The sequence below is a fragment of the Phalacrocorax carbo genome, chromosome 4, assembly GCF_963921805.1.
Source record: "Phalacrocorax carbo chromosome 4, bPhaCar2.1, whole genome shotgun sequence".
Lineage (NCBI taxonomy): Eukaryota > Metazoa > Chordata > Aves > Suliformes > Phalacrocoracidae > Phalacrocorax > Phalacrocorax carbo.
This window is the reverse complement of record NC_087516.1, coordinates 48,033,490-48,054,675: the sequence shown is the minus strand read 5'-3', so window position 1 is coordinate 48,054,675 and position 21,186 is coordinate 48,033,490. Positions and strand designations below refer to the sequence as shown.

Below are 21,186 nucleotides of genomic sequence, written 5' to 3'. Positions count from 1 at the left end.
ATTAGCACTGTCAAATATAGAGAGAGTACATCAGTCACACTTCCTTTCCATTGAAAATGAAGATGCCAGTTCAAATGAAAGGCGAAGCATGCTTTAGCACCTTTCCCCTTTTAGCAGTCTCAGAATAGAGCTCCTGACATAGCCAGCAACCTCATCAGCGAGGTCATTGTTTCTCATTCTGCTGCTGCAGGCTATGCTGTAATTTACTGGATGGGCCACAGCACACAGTCTTACCTGAAATGAGCTAGCTGTAATTCAGCTACCAGAGCAGGGAGCACAGCAAGTGTGGGACTAGAAGGGAGCCCCCAGACACCCTATGGACTTGCTCACATAGCTAAAACCGAGTTACGTGGGCTACGCCTGTGCTAGCAACTAGAACAAGCCACGCCTGTGCGCTGGCCCCGAGGACAAGTGTGACAGCATAGCTCACCTCTACAGAGCCACATTGTCTTCATGTCCCAAAATAGAGAGGCCTGGACTGCAGCGCCGACTGGGAACCATTGTTGGCCTTTGCTGTCCCCAGCCTATTCCCTGGGAGAGCTCTAACTGGCATTGGCCAGAACTGGGCTCGGGAGCATGACCGCCACAGGATCATACTGGGCAATCACACACCAGTGCTTGGGCCCATGGACACATCGCCATTAAGTAATGTCTGTACATGGCCATGCATACCAGTACCTGAACAAGCTAAACTAAAGCTGTCCTACATGCGCTTTACCCAACCTTTCCTCGTAGGTTGAATATAGGTGCAGCCTAGTGTATGAGCAAGAAACTAGCTGAGATTAAAATAGTGTTCACGCAATTGGATCCCAGCTGAAAACACCATAATATCAAGTTTTGCACTTCTCTGTTCTGCTGTGTTTGTTATACAGGAAGGGAAGTCTAAATAATTTCTCTGTGTTTATGAATTCCCAATATGCATTAACATTCACTGCAATGAACTGGAAAATGCCAAGTGCTATTTTAAAGCGTCTTTTCCCAGACATGCTGTGCTTCATATTTGGTCCTTTTTCTTGCAGGCTGTATAGCCACAGAAAGAATGGTGAAGACAACAGGATGAATAATATACTTAATTTAGAATGATTTTGCAAGCTTTTGCAAGTAGATTTCTAAAATCTTATTATGCTAAACAGAGTTACTTCAGGTTTTTTACTTTAGGGTAAAAGAAAGTGTCTTCATATTAAGGGAATGTTTTCTCTAGGTTTTTTTTTTCTACAAACTAATGGTAATATGTAATTTGTTTAGTTTCTTGGAGCTGGAGAAAAGCAAAACTTTTTATTTATAGAGGTTTATAAAAGGATCTTATTCATTCTCCAGATATCAATGATTTAGTACAAATAATAGCATGTTCTTTACCTGCATCACTGAGAACCATTGCACTGCTTACATGGGAACAGATTAGAGTTTGTGCTAAAAATCTCCCAGAACCCGGGGATAAACAGAGATTTGGATATGGTGACCAGTAACGTGACAAGAGTGGGTGGACATGAAGTGGGAGGAATATAGAAGGAGGGAAGCTGAATGCCACTGATTCTTTGGAGCTGAGAAACTGATAAGGAAAAAGAACCTGGCATTTATCCTTGGGATCTCTTTGGATGCAGGCAATCGCCACTCCCAGTGGCAAATTCCCAGAGGAGTGGAATAGACTTGCACACTCTAGTGTTTGCTATGATTAGGGGTGGAAATAGCATGTTTAGAAATATTATCTATTTGACGAGGCAGTGGTTACTAATACTGCAGTTTTCCAGATAGGGGGTAGGGACAATGCTCCAGCTGAACAGAAATCATGTCGTATCATGGCATCAAGGTGCCAATGGGCTTGTAAGCTTGTATTTGCTTTGTTTTTCTATATATAGTATTAAAACTCCAGTTGGAAGCAATGAACTTGTGGCCAAAGCACCGGGCTGGAGTGGATTTGCATATCTCTCCTTATTCCCTCTTACCCAAGTTATATGCTGTTTGCTAGTTTCTTTTCACTGCCATGCTGCCAAGTTCTCCTGCTATGGTTACACCCACATTTACTGCAGTCAGTGCAGTTTCTCAGTCTTGACAGCAGGGTAACTGAGTCAGTCTGAATTATCTCAAAAATAGCATGACAGAGTCAAGGAAAAGCAAAAGCTCAGAAACGCCACTGCTGTTTTCTAGGAGAAGCTTGTGGAAAAGGTGAGGAGGAGAGGCAGAAATAATTGGTTCTTCTTTTAATAACATAGGATGACTTACCTCACCAGTCCTCTGCTGTCTTCTCCTGTATCATTCAAATGATCTTGGCTAAGATTTGGGATAGGGACAGATAATGACTTTGGATACTCTCACCCACAGTAGGTTTTGTCTCATCAGTATGACTTAATAAAGCACTGACAAGTTTTAATTTCTGTAAATTATAGAGTACTTTGCAGACTCTGAAGCTTCACACGCAGAGGCATCTATTTGTATGAACTGCCACTCAAGACACTCATGAACTGGTAGTGTTTTCTCTTTTGAGTTATTGGGAAGGATTACATCCTAAGCATGCAAATAGACAGGACAACTGCAAAGTGTTTCTAAAGCATTGAAGCAATTTTGCATGGTTTCTGCTAATGGCAGAACCTAATGTCCACTAAAATGAGAGGGAGAAGCATGAGAAGCAAACCTACTCAGGGCCAAGCCACAGAGATGCATATATCATAGTCTGATTTAGTCATGTTTAGCAAACACAGTCATTTTTCCGCATTAGCAGCACTGACTAACCAGTAGGCAAGTCTCAGAGAGCTATTTACACTCCAGCAACTACAATTGCTAAAAACCATTGAAAATGTACTGCAGTACTTTTCCCTAATGCAAGTAGATGCTTGAGAACAGCTGACCCAGGTATCTAAGATAATTTGAGTATGTCACCCACATACTAGTCCACACAGTCATGACAGAAGCCAAACACCTTTGAAGGTTCTCAGCTTACAGTGATTTAAATGTATCCAATGCAAACATTCTTTAAACTGCACTGAAACTCAAAAACCAACAATAGTACCTGTAAAAAAATGAGCTTCTTATGAATAAAGTATAGAATTATCTAAAGGACCCAGGTCAATCTAAACTTTAAGTTATAGTTAAAATGCTGATTGTTTGCCATAATAGGGCAGCCAAAGAAACAACTGACTACAGGGACAAATCTGATATATGTGATAGCCACTTATAAGTGGATTAAGAGTGTATGTGTAATACAAAGTGATGAAAATTTATGTTTAATAATAAAATTTTTCTTGCGAAATTTGCATGCTGTCCAAATGTACTGGGCTCCAAAAGCATATGGACAGTGAATAATTTAAAGGACAAAAATAGGCATTATGAATAGTCTGAGGCAAAAAAAGTATTCCTTTTCTCATAAACAGAGACACAGATATTGACAATGCCCTCCTATTAAAAAAAAGATAAAATAAAAATAAAAATTATAAAAGAGGTAAAATAGCTGAGATGCATAAAAGGTATCTAACCATTTGCCAGGCTTATCGACAGAACAACCTGCACATACCATCGCTAAAGGCTGAGGCATATAGCCCCACCACAGTGAATGACTATGAAAATGTTTATGAGGGTATCAAGCATGCGTAGGGTCAAACAGATTAGCTACATATTTCACTGTGAATCCTGTTCAAGGCAGTTCCACACTGCATAAATATTATAATACGATCCTGGAGACTTTTTTTTCTAAATGAACCTGCTAGTTTTGTTGAAACCAAACCAGATCCATCTAACACCACCACAGAAGGTTTTGTACCCTTATATGTCCTCTTAGTATATATATATATGCTCAGTTTCATGGTAGAAAAATATCACTGTGATGGGTTATAGCTGAGTGGTCACATTATTGCAGACACTGAACTGAAAAAAGTAACCCTGCAAAAAGTAATAATTATGCCTGAGATCACCAGGAGCACCATATGGAGGGGCAGGGGCCCAGGGCTTAGTGCAGTGAGACAGGGGCATGACTAAGCCGTGTAACAGACTCTACATGCTCCCATTTGCCAAATTCTCACCTTCTCATAAATACCATTACAGCTACTGAGTTCTGACACTATAATTTGAAATAGGTTTAGTCCCACTTTCATTGATGACACAGTAAGATTGACTTCAAGAGAGATGTACTTGGACCCCATAGTTTCTTTATTAGGTGAATGTCTGTAGGAATGATTTATAAAAAAAGATGTTTTAGTGAAAGCCCTAAGTAGATCAGCAATCGTTTCTGAATTCTGGGAGAATTTGGAATTTTATCCAATCCTGTGAGCCTGGCACCTGTTATGAAGTTGTACATTTCTGCTGGAGGAAATGATGTTTATTTTACATTGTTAGACTGAGCAAAACCACTAAGTATGGTTTGTACATTTTCAAAGAGTGCCATGGATTTTTAGTACCATATCATAAATATTCTTTGAAATAAAACAGAATATGTATAACAAAGGGAGACAAAAAGGTAAGGAGGGGAACTCAGGAGTCAAAAGTTCATTTTTTTGGTAGGAAAAAATTGTCTTTCTCACTTTTCTCTTAAGAAAATATTTCAGAGGCAAAAAAGCTTACAATAAAGAGTTTCTTGCTTTGCTGAATCTTTCTGGGGAGTTGGGAAGGAGAGAAGAAGTGATCGTCTGTGAATTCATTCTCTGTTGATTTTGATTAAGCTTCCAGACTTTTAATGAAGTTGAAAACCCACAAGGAAGAAGAGAAAACTAATGTTTCAATGATGCATGGGAAGGCTGGACAAAATACAATGAGAAAAATATGACTAGAAGGCTTCTTAAAAGGAATAAAAGCCTTCCTTTTCCTTTGCCTCTATGTAATTATGTCTGGAATATACTCCCTTGCTCCAACAACTGCAGTAATTGCAACAACTTCTCTAAGCCTTTCACTGATGGTCTGAAAATTCTTTGGATTCTGCCTTTAATCAAAATTTTCCTGAAGCACTGTGAGCAGGGGCATCCCACTGTAGTGCCCTGACCCTAGACAGTTCCTACCACTGTTTTCAGTACATAGGCCAGAGGTAACCATTCTCATGGAGACTGTACCTTGTCCTCCCTGCAAGGGCACAGAAAGTGGGATTTCAGATGTGCTCAAAGGACATTGGAGCGTGAGCCCCATTAATATTTTTTATTTTGTTGTGGTGAAAAGGTCACCCCACACTCAGAAGCTTTATCCTTCCTCCTTCACCTTGAGCACTTCTACAGAGCAGGCACCGTCCAGGCCTTTGAGGAACCTGAGGCATGTGTAAGAGTCATTCTGCAAGTACTGATGCCCCTGTGGTAGACCATGGAAGCCGTTTCACAGCACACTACAACACTATGCACCAGTACAGGACCAGATTAAGTGCAGAACACTTCATCCATCACTCATCACTTGTCTGCAGCAGTTGTTGAGAATGTCAACAAACCAGTGAAAGGAATATGATTTATAGATTACACTAGAGCGGCTTCTAATTCTGTACTCTGTCTGGATTATAGGCAGACTTCAGGAAGGCTCTATTACAAGAACACACACTTGAATCCTAAATTTATTGTCAATGTACTTTTCTTATCCTTGGTAAAGGAAATAGGAAGCTTTAATGAGTAGTGAAAACAAAAAACAGTCCTAGGAAATCAACAGAAACTAAGTGAGGGGATTTTTTACAGATGGATTTTAAATAATTGTCAGTGCACAGAACATAGAGCTGTTCTGTGAAACACTTGATAGGTTAAACCACTGTCAAACAATTACACAGTATTCTCAGCACTGAGAAATATAAATGGTATTTGCAGGTAGTGTAGGAGAGCAAATGATCAATAAAACATAGAATACAACCAGTTAATCTGCAAGAATACAAGAAGAAAAATGGCCTTTACAGAAAAAGATAAATGTTTGTGAGTCTTTATAGACTAGTATGTTAAGGATTATTTGCTGTCATCAGTATAAAACTCCTTTCTAAAGCAGTGATACCTATTGTAAGCTTTTCTCATTTGCGGTTGAAACAAAGAATTCACAATGGCATTTCAGGCCCTTTTCTCCTCTTTTCTCATCCTACTCCTTCTAAAATCAGTTTACCTCACCTTATTTTCTCCAATACATGTCAGATACTATTTATTCAGGTTGGGGTTTTGTTGTTGTTATTGTTTTTTAATTATCTCAAGGTGGTTTTAAATCTGGAAATTCTAAAGACCACCAGAAGAAAGTTGTCAGGCTATGAAATACTTCAGAACCATTGGTCTTTCATTCATGCTTTTGGAGCTTTCCTAAAGTTTCTGCTACAAAGAAACTGTGTTTTAGAAACCCAGCTCAAGACTCAGGGTCTGTGTGCATTAAAAGGTCTCTATGCCAGTGTGGTGTGTTGGCCCAGCTAGCAGCCAAGCACCCACTCAGCTGCTTGCTCACTCTCTCCTGTCCAGCAGAAGGAGGAAGAAAATGGGGAGAACAGGGGTTAGAAAACTCATGCGTCAAAACAGAGACAGACAACTCACTCACCAAGTACTGTTGTGTGAAAACCAGGCTGGATTTGAAGAACTAAATTTAATTTATTGCCAGTTAGCATAAATATTTAATTACTGATTTGGTAATGGGAAACAACCAAGCAAAGGCAAACATTTAAAACACCTATCCTCTCCCATTCCTAGGCTCAACTTCACTCCAGACTCCTCTCCATACCCCTTGTTATCATTGCATGTTACACCCAGTCCCTTCAGTGAGGCAACGAGCAGCACAGGGGATTGTGGTCAAAGATGTAGTTGTTTCTCTCTGCAGGTCCTTGCTTTGCATGCTTCTCCTGCGCTCCATTGTGAGTCCTCAGCAGACTGCAGTCCCTTTGGCGGTGTGCCTGCTCCAACATGGAGCACCTCCAACTCCTCTAGCTGTCATGCTCCCTCTGTTGCCTCTCACTCTTTTTCTTCGCTCCTCCTTTCACTGCTCCCTCATTCCCTCCTCCGTTCCCTCCCCCATGAGTGTTTTCTGCTCCAAGTATGTTTTTACAGAGATGCCACCAACTTGGCTGATGGGCTCTGCTGTGTCCTGTGGTGGGTCTGCTGCAGAGCCATCTGGAACCTGCTGTGTCCAGGGCAGGCCCTGACCTCCTTCCACAGAAGCCACCCCTGCAGCTCCCCTCTACCAAAATCTTGCTACCTACACCCAACACAGTCAGGAATTTTCATTCAATGTCAAGGTACAGGGAAGAATGTAATTCTCTTTCTCTTAATGACATATCCCCTGACCAGTGTTTCTGTAGGTGCCAGCTCAGCTCAAGACTGTAAAACTTTCTACAGGAAATTTTGGTGAATGCAGCCAGTGGGGCCACCAGGCACTTTTGGCCTCTAAACTCCAAAAGTAAAATATGCAGTTATATGTGGAGGTATTCCCAGGCCCAGACACGCTGCTTTCATCACAGCAAGGCTCCAGGAGGTGAAATAGTTCATAGATAAGAAGTGCTAAATGCTGTGCTCAGGAACAGATATAATGTCATACCTCTTCCTCTTATCCAAAAGCAAATAGCAATAATCTTATCCAAGCTCTAATAGGGAACCTAAGTTTTCTGTTGGCCATGTTTTGAAGGAGGGTTTCAAGCTCACCCTTTTTGCTGTCTGGCATCAGTCATGTCAGCTAATTTTGAACTGAAGAGTTCTAAGTCTGTTTTCTGGGATAAGAATCTGTCAGAAGCCCAGGAAGTTCTGTGGCACACAAGGGCCAAATTTTTCCAGGTAGCTTAAGGGACGTCGGTTTTCTTCAAGTAAGGGTCTGCACTTCTTTGGCCCATTTGAAAAAACCTTGCTTCTGATCTTAGTTGTCACTCCTTTACTTTACAAAGTCTGACACTGTGATTCCTAACATACTTCTCAGGGACAGCTAAATCAACAAAGCACTTTCCACATGTATAGAGAATTGGTGAGGCAGTGGAATTACTCCCTTTCCCTCACACTACGTATTAATCACTGACTGATTTCAATAGGCTTCCCTCTCTTTTAGGTAAGCACGAAATTAATTTATGAGCATGGAATAGGCTTCTACAAATATTTTTCAAATTATCAATATTCTTGAAAAAGAGATGGCTGCTTAAGAGAATGAAGTTATGAAGGCAACAGAAATCTCAAGAATCTTGCCGCGTTTAACCGCTGCTGAAAGTTACGTATCTATTCTGTTATGAGAATCTATGCTGTTTTGCATGTCAACCATTTGCAGTGCTGAACTAAAGGGATGGCAATTTTAATAATAATAATGTAATTGTACTTTGAGTAATTGTGCATATTGTATTGAATTCAAAAGCTTTGACTTTGACTTTCAGCAGCATCAGAAAATGTTTTGATTCTACAAAGCACAGTACGAAGACTTTCATCAGCCTACAGCCTTCAGGCACATAGGTCTTTTTCTAAAAATAGGTGAACTCCTTCTACCAAATGGAGAACACCTAAATCAAAACTCTTCAGTGTATTTGTCTGCTATGTATATCATGTAGCATAGAAAGTACTGTAATTAGTCATCCCTTCCTAGTGGTAATTACTGGAAAAAGTTTAGACTTCAGGAACAGTGTGTCTCTTTTCAAAACCTATCAATCATTTTTAAAATTTGTGGGTTATATAAAACATTTTGCATGCTTGCAGTCTGTTAAATTTTATTGCTACATCTAGCCTGAGGACCAGAGTTCACTGGCATTTTAGTAATGCAGGGGGATTCAAAATTTATATGTGAAGTTGCTAACTTTATTAACAACAATATTATTCTTACTATGCTTTTGCTGTTTCCTTCATTTAAGGAGCTGAACATCAGAGTTAAGTGAGTCATTAACATCCCTGTTAAGTAATATTTGATATGGCAGACTCCCCCGGGGAAACATTTTGATTTTAAGCTAATTATTTTATACAGTTCTAAATCCTTATACAAGTAACTTGTATAAAAGAGAGACCTAAACCAATCAACAAGTTACAAAGTTTTTTTCCTGAAGATATAAACACTTTGCTGCTGTTCTGCAAGTGTTGGATAGTAATGTATTCATGCCTGCTTTTGAATAGCACAAAATGCTGCTTATCCTGTCAAAGCATAGAAATCATAAATAATAGTGGGGGGCAGTCATGATCAGAAAGGTAGTATTAGCTTCTGGTGACTGCAATGAATTGGAAAGGATGCAGTGACAAGAAACAAAGATTGTATTAATGGTAGAAGTTGGGGAAAGTTGAAGGTATAGTTCCTTTTATGAGGGTACGGTTTGAAACAGCAGGCTAGCAAGTTGCTTCATATGAAATTTTCGGCCTCTATCAATGCATCCATGAACTGTAAGAATACAAGAAAAAGGTGCCTGGAGAGAAACAGCCTGAAAACCTCTTTGTTTCTATTTATCTGGGAACTTGAAAGGGCTAGTTAATGAACAATGAACAGACTTGTTACTTATTGATCATAATAGTAGCGATGGGTGTACACGATGGCAAAAATAATACGCACCATAGTCCAAGATTAAAAAAGGAATTTTTTTTTAGAAAGTAATATTTAACTTTAGGAGAGATGTTACTGTTGACAATTTATTGGGTTTAGGATAAGCCCTCACACATAATGAGCAAAGTTTACACATAACGTAACATTGTTAACTGAAAATCTGTGCCACATCAATCACTCGTACAGGATGATGTTGAGACCACTGAGATTAGCTGGCAGAGGTAACAGCATACTTTTCAATCGCTCTCAGTCATGGGAGTCTCAAGCTAGAAAGCACCTGTCTCAGGATATTCCAGTATGAGGACATCGCCTCAATACCCTTCCATTTTCACAACCATAGCCAGTGTTGTGCAGCTGGATTAGATGCACATTGTGTGACCTTTGTGGATGTGTGTGAGGTAGGGAAGGGAAGGCCTGTGCCACAAGGGACAGGAAATCCCACCGACAACCTAAACTAACCATACCGTTACGTTGTGCTGCTGTAGGACAGGTATGTAAAAGAAAATGCAGTATGTCATGTAGTTTTTATGCAATCTAAATGAGCCATGGGAGCCATGATCACAGGAAGCAGTGGAGCTGGTCTAGCATACTACTCTTTTTGGGTTTAGCAGAACTTGCTACTCGTCTTTCTCCTACCCCTTCTAGGCATCTTTCTAGACACTACCTTATTGTCATGAAGATCTACACAGGAAATGATACTGTAGCCCTAGCAAGGAGCAATCCTAAATAGTCATAAAACCAGGTCTTTGCAGTGAAGCCTTTCTCTCTGCTGTCAAAATAAAATCCAACAATATGTCTGTATAGAGGCAGCCATACAAGATATATACACTCTTCTATCAGGGGGCAGATTTTAAATAGGGCAATGACATTTCCAGTATTTTTCTATAAAAAGCAACAAGCCAGAGTGGAGCTGTCTTGAACCTGGCATTCAGCAACTTGCAGTAGACTCAGAATATTGTTATTTCATATCTTCTATTAGAAAGTTGTCTCCAGTCTTACTGTAGCTATTGTTGCTACGGTTCCCTATGTTGGAATACATGTTTATCTGCACGTTCCCTGTTGCTGAGGCTACTTCATATGACAACGAAACGAAAGGAGATGCACATTTGAAATCATCCTCCACAATGGGGGAGTCTAGGGCCTGCTAGTGTAGACTACTTCAGAATAATGGCCTCAAATGCACTACCAGGTAGTCTGAAAGAGCGATTTAGGATAGATCTCAGTTTTACAACGGAATGTCTTGTAAGTGCATAAACTTAGCTCTGAACAAGCTCGTTCATTTTTATGGCACAAAAAGTGCATCTCTCTAATAAAATGTGGCACTACACAGAGACTTTTCAGCTTGATCCACGCCAGTTAGCACAGATTCCAGAAACAGTATTTTCTCCTGTTCTGCTTGGGCAATCTCTTTGACCTAACTCAAAGTAGCTTTCAGTGCTCTAATGCATTCTGAGATACTGTTTTCTGTCCTGAAACTGGAAGAATTGTGTCAGTATGACTCTACACCACCACAGGTAAACAGCCCCATGCTACTATCGCTTTACTGCTTTCAGCAGATGAACCAGTTTATATGGAGTCCCTTGGCTAGCCTCATAGTAATCCCTGGAGCAGTATTGAATGTGCCCACTGGCCATAAAGCACAAGAGCAAAACAGAACCTGCACTGGGAGTGTCCCTAAATTAAAGAGAGGTGTGGAGAACAAAACATCAGTCAAGGTTTAGGATTTACTCTTCAGTGTCTTTCCTAATGAAGTACAAGGTTGCTTCTCTCCTCTTGTGTTCCACATCTACAAGCAGCAAGAAGACGGGCACTTGATACCAAGATACAAAGGCTCGCAGGCTCAGGGATGCTATTCCCAGTCAAGGAGTTCTCCTGAAAGATGCTAGAATGGCTGTGAATATATTTCAGCTGAGCCACATTCATCTGCAAACAATGTTCAAGTAAAAAAAATGAGGGAATGGAAAAAAGAGCAAACAACGTATTCATTTAGTTCCCAGTAACTCTCCTACTCACTGGCTCTGTTGTCCTACTCACTGCTGAGAACAATTCAGGAGGCAGGTCTCCCTCACAGGGACTGACCTTAGCATTTAGTCTGTTATCCCTGTGGTGAACCCTGCATAAAAGCCCAGCGTAGAACAGAAAGTGCAAAAACCCCACCTCAGATAGACCCTTGGGGGAGGTGTTCTTTGTACTCTTCCTGCCCCCTATAGTAAAATAGAAGCCAGTCAAAAACTCTCTCTCCCTGGATTTTGCAATATGGGAAAGTTTTCAATCCAATCTCTTCCTCTTTCTTTTTCATGCAGCACTGACCTAAGCATGCTCCGTGCAGCAGAGTCACACAGAGCAAACAATTTTTTGTTGGGGCAGAATTCAGCCATGTTTATTTATATAGCTAGACTAATCTCTGCAACCTTCTGATGGTCACCATGTGTCTGGCAAGCTTCAGCTGCGGTGTTCTGGGAAGCTACAGCATTGCTTTCTCCCATGCATTCCCCTATATATCCCCAAATGAGAGAGGGAGAACTGGGAGACAATGAAAATCCAGCTTCTATACCTACATACTAGAACTGCTGAACTTTTGCTCCCTCCTTATTCTTCCTGTCCACATCCTGCAAATCCAGCAATTGCTCGAGACTGTTCTTTATGCAGAGTACAATCTGAGGTGAAACTTTTGTAAGAACCAGTGCTGCATGCATTTTCACATGAACTATCGCACTTAGAAACAAATGCTATTTAAAGTGGATTGTCCCAGGAGTCTCTTTGAGTTAGCACAATGCACTTTCCCAGAAGGGATTCAATTTCAGGTCTTGAATTTGTCCCACGCTCCCAGACCTTCTAGGCCAAAGAGTGTGGCAGAGTCATTAAACCCAAACCCTAGCTTGGAGCTGGTACTCTGATAGCTCAATTCTGAGCCATTCAAAAAATAAAGCTTGTATATCCAAAGGGGGAATCAAACTTGGCCTTCCACAATCAGAAGCCAACTCCCTGCCACCCCAAGGAAGGAAAGTGGTGCTTTAATCACTCCTGGGGAAGAAAACAACTGTCCTTCCAACTTTTTCCCTTCCAAAAGAAAACCCACAAGGACAGCCATAATTACAAAACGGGAGAAATTTTAAGAAGCAAACTGAAAACACTATGGATTTTTGCTGTCCTTATTAATTTTTGCTATAAAGCTATCTAGAACCTGAAGGACTTCAGCAGGTACCTGATTTATTTTTTGTGGTGCTAGAAATCTGACTTCTGTGGAAAGTGTCCAGTTTTGAAAGATATAGGGGTTGAAGTTGATAGGGAATGTGATGGATGTAAGGTGAGGGGTTAACCAGTGACTTGCAAGAGAAGGCCCTTTGTTTTGAATGCTCTCTTCTTTTCTCCTGTTTCTAAAATTATCTGGCAAAAAATGCAGATGGCTTACAGCAGTCGGTTTCCTTTCAAATCAGTGATGCTCTGCTGATTTGCACCGCTGGGGAAACACACGATGGTAGAGACAGTCTAATACCTGTAATCATTTGCTGCAGTCTCAAGAAAATTTCTTATAAAAGATTTTCAGTCTGGCTTTGAAAAGTATTTTTATGATTTTTCTGTGTTCAGGAATGCCATACATCAGCCACGTTATAAAGGTTAAGAGGATGGACAGTTGAGAAACAAGAGCTCAGTTTTGGCATTATTATTTTATTCAACATGTAAGATAGAAGCTATCAGTTCTCGGGAAACACTTTTGTTAATGTTCTGGGTGAAAAGGATAGAATCACCCTCAACGTCAGCTTTCCCTGTTTATCTCCATGGTATGTGTTGCTGAGTTTCCTAAACATCCACTAAAAAGAACAGAAGCTGGAGGTTTAACTGCCTTCTGGGAATCCTAGAACATGGACCAGGGTAAAGCTTCATATCATGGGGATCCCATGCATTTAAAGATAAGAAAATTGACACAGAAGAGGGCATGGTATACCTTTCTAAATACTCCTGATGGTCAAGAATAAGTAAAGCCAGAGAAAATAAATTTGAACATGCTTTTGAAGTCACCAGTGACACTTTAGGGCCTTGCCAAAAACACACACAGTGGTCATATTGGTTGGGGAATCAAGCATGTGGCTGAGGAGGGGAGGAAGATAGGAGGGAGGGAGGAACAAGAGGGGTGGAAAAGAGGCAGGCAACACATCAAGGATTTTGCTCAGAGGTTCAACATGCAGTAGGACCTTCCTCACTGAGGCTGCAAAGATGCTATACAGAGACTTTAACAGAGAAACTTTGCTCAAGCTGGAGGGACAGCAATAAAGTGGACTATAGCGTGGATCTCAGTATAAATCAGCTGCTGTAGCACAGAAATCACTTGACCTGGCTGATAATATGCATCAGAAGATAACCAGTGAGTACTCAGCCATGGGCTGCAGAAAGGCTCACTGATGTTCACCCTAGCCATCAAGCTGTCAGAATGGTGTGCCCGCGGGGAAAAGTCCTGTATTAAAAGAGACATATGCACTATGATAGGACAGAACTGAGTGAAAGACTATTGCCAAGTAATATTCAGGGTGTGGGCATTTCATTAACTACTTAATTATATTGTTACTACCTTTTCTTAAGCTGGTATCATGGTGTCTTTCCCTAAAAAGTCCTCCCTGGTTTTATGTGCACAGTGGAGGACTTTGGGTAAGAACTGTACTGCTTAGTGGAGGTACCCAGAAAAGAGCTATTACCTTGCACACCTGGCAGAATTTCCATTTCATTTGTTGCATTGTTCACTTAGGTTACAAATACCTGCTGGCAGAAAGAAAAGACTTAATTTTAAGCTCAGACACAGATAGGCTCCTGAAAAATCAATTTTAAGACTACAAGGAAACTTAAAAATCTCAGATTATTATATCACGATCTTCTGCATGCGAGCGGTAGGGCTGGCAGACAGTAGATCTGTGTATTTTCTGCTTCTAGCAGATATTTAGAGTTAATTACAAGAACTACTTAAAGAAAATTAGAATCATTAACAGAGATCTTCTAGTAGATAAATGGCATGGCCACATTACCATCTCTTTACAGCTGCCTTGTTTTTTGGCTCTCTGTTGCAGCAGACGATGATGAACTGCAATCAGTTCATGCATTGGTACTTACAGACTGGCAATTTAATTTGTGTGAAGCACTGAACTTTATCCCAGTGTTTCAGTAGCCAGTTATCTACATTTGGTAAACTGAGGAGTAATTTGTGACTAAATGAGTGCATTTTTTTTTTAAGTCTCAGAGCAATGTTCCCCAGTTATAAACTCACCCATGAATTCCAAGATTTTTATACAGTGCTAGAGTTTGCAATATCTTTGTTAGCAATTTTGTAGCTAAAGTCAAGGGTCTGTTCTCAGATGGAACACTTTGTGTATCTCCTCTGGTAACGGAGAATGGCCAAGACACCCTGGTAATAGCCCTGATACTGAGAGCAGCAGAACTGCCCGATGTGGTGACCCAGCTGGGATGTTTAGTTTTACTGATACAGAGGGTATAACTACTGTGCTTCAAATACCAGTATTACGTTGCTTCCGGGCAGTGCATTTCTTTGTGGAGGAACAGTCATGAATAAGCACATTTGATGCTTACTCAATAGTCTTCATCTTGACATGTCTCCAGAAGTTTATGTTATCCTAAGGCAGACAACCCTCAGGGCATAGGCAGGATGTAGAATGAAATGAGGTGACAGAACTATGGTTTAAAATCTTTCAGCAGATTAAAAATAGTTTCTCAAAACTATTTGGAACAATTCATTAAATCTCTACCTACAGAGGCTTTCTGGGCTAGTACTTAGGCAAAACTGATATTGGTATGAGAAGATAGGAGAACATACGAGAAAGGTTGTGCCTGTTTGGACTTTTGAAAGGTTAGCAGTAATCAACAGTGGATTATGCTGCTTGCAAATTCCATTTGAAGCCATTAGTTTAATGTCTTCAAATCTTTGAAATCTTATAACACTAAAGGAGCTTATAAACCTGATAGAGTGGATTTTTAGAATATGGAGCTAAATGGGAGTTAACTGGGCTCTAGGTATAAGGAATCCTTTCTTTTTTATTTCAATAAGACTTAAAGTTCAGGAGATATATTTCAGGATATATATTCCAGGATTTAATTAATCCCTTGGGTCCCAATTGTGCTTTGATTTACACTCTACATAATTCCACTAAATCAGTGTTCCTACTCCACTCTCTATCTCCAGCTGCCAGTTAATGCTGTGCTTGTTCCCGTCTCTCCCACAAGGCTGTGCAAACCCTCTTGCTAATCAGAATAGAGGTGGTGTACATTCCTGATGGCCAGAGAAATGAAGCAAGGAAAACAAATCCTGACACCGAGATTACAATATATGGCCCCATTGTTACACATAGCTGCTGACAGCACATATATATGCTGAAGGGCAAAACACAATTCTCACTACATAAAAGCAAGCAGGAGAGCTTGGTGTGCAGTAATTATGTTTCTACAGTCATGTCCCTTGTGGTCCCTTCCTTTTGAAAACATTCATATAAGGGATTCAGTTAAAGTGCTTTCATTTAAGGTGTTTAAAAGTAAGCATTTTTTCATCTTCCATCAGACAAGCGACACATGCCAGCACCTTGCTGTCTGAAAGATGCCACCTGCCCTTTTAGTGAAGCAGAAGGATTGGAATGGCAAACAAATGAGTTCTCCTGCTGAAGTAATTTTGCTTTTCCTTTACCACTAAGAGATACAGCAGAGAGTGAATGGTGTTTCTTCTGTTTCAGAAGAACCTTGATTCTTGTCCACATATTTAAATAAAAATAAAGTCGCTTGGTATCCGTGCCAGCATGTGACACTATTTCTTGCTGCAGAGTCATGAAAAATTCATGCAGTATGTATTGGTTAAGAATGTCATCCTTTCCTAAGACCCAAAAGGCAATACTTCTCTTAAACGTTGATTCAAAATAAAAATATCACAGACTTGTCCCCAGCATGGTACATTACACAAGCACGTAAAATGAACAAAGAAAGAAAGGTCACATTAAAGAGAATGCAAGATGTATTTAATCTGGTTAAACAGGCAAACTCTCCAGGGCAGGAACTGTCTACTTATGTGGTGGTGTAGTGCCTTACGCAGCACAGCTCTTTCCCAGTGGAGCCTTCAGACCGTTGAACAGCAACAACACTCAGGATTATGGGACTTAAGGGAAAGACTGAGGCCTATATTTGATTTTCATTGGCATAGCTGATTTCCTCTGACCTTTGCAGTCTTTACATTTCGCTGTACTTAAAATACAAGCAAACCCTACTGCAAGTTACATTACAGAGAGTATGCTATTAAGGAATACCATTTTCTAACATTTGTTAGGAGGATTGTTGTAGCACATAGGCCTTTCAGTCACGTACATGGAGAAATGTAAGAGAGAACTAGGAAAATGGCAAAATAATTGCATATGATATTTTAATGAAAAATCCCCAAAGAGGCTCAGTTTGTAATATAATTCAAACTACTGAATTGCAGAATAGATAGTTATCTGCCTAATAAAAACATTACTGGTTTCAGCCCTGATGTAAGTACCAACTTATTGCCTTTTATTCTATTAACAACATCTACACCAAAAGCTATGTATCTCTGTAGGTACAGCTAAAAAATTAATTTCCCCGTTGTAACAATGATAGTCTCTAACCAGTGACTTTACGCCAACAAAGCAAGTCTACAAAGAATTTGTGCAGTTATCCATGCTGCCCAGCAAAGAGAGATCCCTGCTGCACATGGCGCCTACCCCAATATGGTCTGGGAGTGGAGTGGCTTTGCTACATATAAGCTTTATGGATAGAACTAAAATCATTAGACCAGCTAATATGGTTGGAAAGTAGTAAAAATGGTTTTTGGCAGGAACCCACTTCTTCAGGTTTTATAGCTCTTCAGTCTAAGAATCTGCCTAATTTTTTCCAAGTACACTAGCAGAGTCTACTGAGTGACCGACTTGTGAGCCTGCCATCTAAACTTTGCCCGCTTTTGTATTCCATTTTTTCTTACACAATTCTCTAGCCAGCAAGTCAAAAACATGCAATAATAACCCTGCTTCCCCATTTTGACTATTGCTTCCCTGCTATGGGTATTTAGGCTTTGGAATAAATGAATACTAAAATTTATCATTTCTTGTAGCAAAATTTCTAAAATTGCTTTCTTTCCCCTCTTCCAAAAAGTGAATGTATGTTTAAATAAGCCTTTACTACCATCTTCTGAATGTTTATACGCTGTATTTTAACAAGGGACAAGCTGTGCACTAAGTAGCAGAGGGAAATCTCAGCACCTTTTTATGGCTCAAGTGATCTCATCTTAAAAGTACATCAATTCTAAAAGCAATAATTAAACATTAAACAGTTATGAATGCAGGGGACGGTGCTCTTGTATAAAAAGAGTACAAAATTAGTTTGATAGCTCTTATCTTGTGCATTTGCAATATTTTCTGTGGGATTAAGATAGCCTGTCCAAGGAGAAAGTTTATCCATATTCTAGTAATTTGTGTCTTGCAGTTTAAAGAGTCACATGGTAAACCCTAAATTGTGCACTTACATGGTAATGTTCCCTTTTTATTGTTCTGCTAAATTTGCGTTCCAAACAATAAGTATCTTTCAGTGCTGCCTAGGTTAGCCTCAGAGAAGTGATTTTTCTACCAGGAATGGCAGCCTTGCATGTGAGAGTTGGTACTGTCATTTTTTCATTACAGGATCAAACCTAATTTAAATCACATAGATTCCATCTGTCAGTTTATTTTTAGAATTTAATATCTTACTATTTGTCACCCATGATTAGTATGTTAGAGACGCCATGGGACTCTTTTCAACTTAAAGAGATAGTTTTACTATGTATAACTCCCACAAACACAGTGTCCTTCTTGTCCTTTTCTAAAGAACACTCACCTCAATCATTTGGGAATACTGTTTTTCTGCATTTGATGTATAAACACTTCCCTGAATATGAAGACCTCACTTAATCTCCAGCAAAGAAAATAGACATTAAATATTCCAATTAGAAAGTTTGCTAAAAGCTACAAAGAAAGCTTTCTTACTGACTGTGATGTCCTGTGGGGTCGGGTCGGTGGTATGTCTTAATCAGCATTACAGAGTGAAATCTCTTGCACTGTTCTCCACAGGGAGAAGACAACTTTGCCGATGTCCTCTGACTGGAAGTGAGGAAATTATTAAATCCATCCTACAACACACCTATTTTGAGGTTTCTCTTTTTGGGAATGAAGCACTAAACTAAAACAGGTGCAGATTTAGATTTCCTATCTTTTAAACTTGGTGATGCATATAGCAGCCTGTCCTTCCCTTTAAAACTTCTGTCCCGTGCTACCCAGAAATGCAGTCCCTCTCCCCTCCTTTTAGGCAGGTCTAAAATCATAATAATTAGACTTTGTGATGTGAGGCCATTTCACTAAATAAGATCAGTTTTCTAACCCTTTGAGCCAGGTGTGCCCTCCTTCTTTGAGACTATGTGGGAGATTCTTTGATTTACATGGATGCGCATGATCTATCATGACCTGATCAATCGGGTTTCTGTTGGTTGACTGTTATTTTGGGCAGGTAATTTAATATTACCAAACACAGATTTTTCTAAGTTGAAAGTTCATGTCTATCATCCACTTTCCTTAAGTAGTGGGAACATACACGTTTAGGTCACTGCCAGTCAAAGATCTGTAGAAACCCACTTATATGGGGCAACAGACAGGACTCTGAGACTAAGATGACAGTCCAAAGACAGTGGCCTGACAATGTTTATATCGAGTGGCGATGCTCGTACCTGTCAGGCTATGTTGAAACATTGGCAATTCCAAGCAAGTCAGGTGGAGGTGTTTATTTTGTTAAGAGAGAAAGAAAAAAAAAAAAACAACTTCTAATTAAGGTCTTAACACAGCTTTCTTCACCTGCCTTTCACATGTCACTATTAAGTTCAGAGACAAAGGACCCCCCTGAAAACACTATATTTCGTTGTCCAAATTGCACATGACACAGTGGCTTAGTATTTGATCCTTAAAGACAGTTTGCCTACTCTTTTGTTATTCAGAATGTGTGTGTTTTTGAAAGAAATACGCAGGTAATATTAGCCTGTTAATATTAACTTCTCTCACAGAGCAGTAATTTAGGAATAACTTGACTGATGTGGGTCTCACCAATAAAGAATTTGTGTTAATGAGATAAGAAAATGACTGCAATACCAGATCTATGAAAATTGTCCTCCTTGCCTTTAATAGGCTATATAAGGTATGCCATCCAAAATTCCACCCGGAATCCTGATGTGGTTATCTGTACAGAACCAGTGACACTTTACAGGTGGTTTCAAATGCATTTCTTTCTGGCAAACTTTGAATAGATTTTATTATAACAGTGAGAAATGCACAAGACTTGTAAGGAGACAGTGTCAGTAAAGGTTTCAGTCACTAAACATGCTAGATATTTTGCTGTGTTTTCTGCCAGGATAGCTCAATGCTTTGCAATGTAATCTGACTTTCAGTTTAAAACCAAACAGAAAAATTGCTTGTAATTGTCTTCAAACTCATGTAAATACTGCTTTGCCTTTCTGCTGTGCCTCCCAGATCAAAAGCATCTGCAAATATTTTATAAGTATTGTTCCAGCCCCCTTGGAGGCTAGCTAATTAACTTGCATGGCTTTGGAGATATGTGGAAACAGACTCTGAGGTTAAATAACGTGCCAGAGAAAATGGCAGAAGTCTGCATCTTAGTTATGAACAGGGGCCAAACCATGCAGCTACCAGCCATCCATGTTATGTGACTGCTTTTCTTCTTCGATTAGAACTATTTCTTTGACCACAGACACATGATAGTACAGTGAAACCAGATGAGCATTGATTTTCCTCACAGTGCATCACTTGGAAATGTTGGTTCTTGTAATGCCTAGTTTAACACACTTCTCTGGTGTGACCCCTTGGTGGAATAATTTTGACACTCACTGCCCTGACTGTTCCCCGGATGCAATCCCTAATGGTGGCTTTGGAAGAAAAAAGCAGTCTTGTTCTTTTAGAAAACATGATCTCCAAACTGAGCTTCTGCAGCTGGATTGCTTTACAATTGAGGCAACTCGAATTTTACACCAGCTTTACAAGTTTGCCCTCTTACAGGAAGGTGCTTTACATTTACAAAGGAATAAATATTCTGCAGAAAATTCCTTTATTTGACAAGCACACAGGAGTAGCAGTGTTGAACTAGTGGTTCTCTGTTAGCAGGGAACAGCTTGTACTGCCTGGGGTGCCTTCCCTGGCACCGTTCTGAGGAGGTCAAGCTCAAGACCTGCACCACTGGTGACACTAAATGGAGGAGGTCTCTCACGTTTACTATTGCAGCGAGGCTTAGATGGCTTTTGGCTTGTGCTAGCTCACTTACAGCCCATGACAGAGCAACTGCCTCGGCTTTCATTGCTGGATCTGCAGGACTTGTGCTAGCAGTGATGAAGCCAGGACACTGGTAACAATTTTCTTTGCCAGTTTTGCTCCACAAGGAGGGAAGCAGATTCATCCTGCTCAGAGACAGCAACCCAGTATTTTTTGTGGCAACCAGAACTATTCTAAGCACAGAAGCTGTCAGACTGCAACTATTTAGATGAGGCATCACAAGAAATATAATGTGAAAGAATCCTACTGCTTTCTGATTAACACAGTGTTCATCACCATCCAAACTCTAGCATGAGGTCAGGCACCAGTTTGTCATTGTATTAATCATTTTTATGTCTCAGCTCCAGTCACAGGAAAAAAGGAGTTAAATAACTCCGTTTACAACTACTAAAAATAAACTTGCACTCTTGCTGGATTCCTCCACATT

The 21,186-nt window shown here is 40.1% G+C and overlaps 1 long non-coding RNA gene across 2 annotated transcripts in view; it reads right to left on the bottom strand.

The window, feature by feature from the left end:
- The window catches only part of LOC135313091 (uncharacterized), a 160,463-nt gene that overhangs the window by 34,730 nt on the left and 104,547 nt on the right, over positions 1–21,186 (bottom strand). The gene's annotated exons all lie outside the window — the stretch shown is intronic.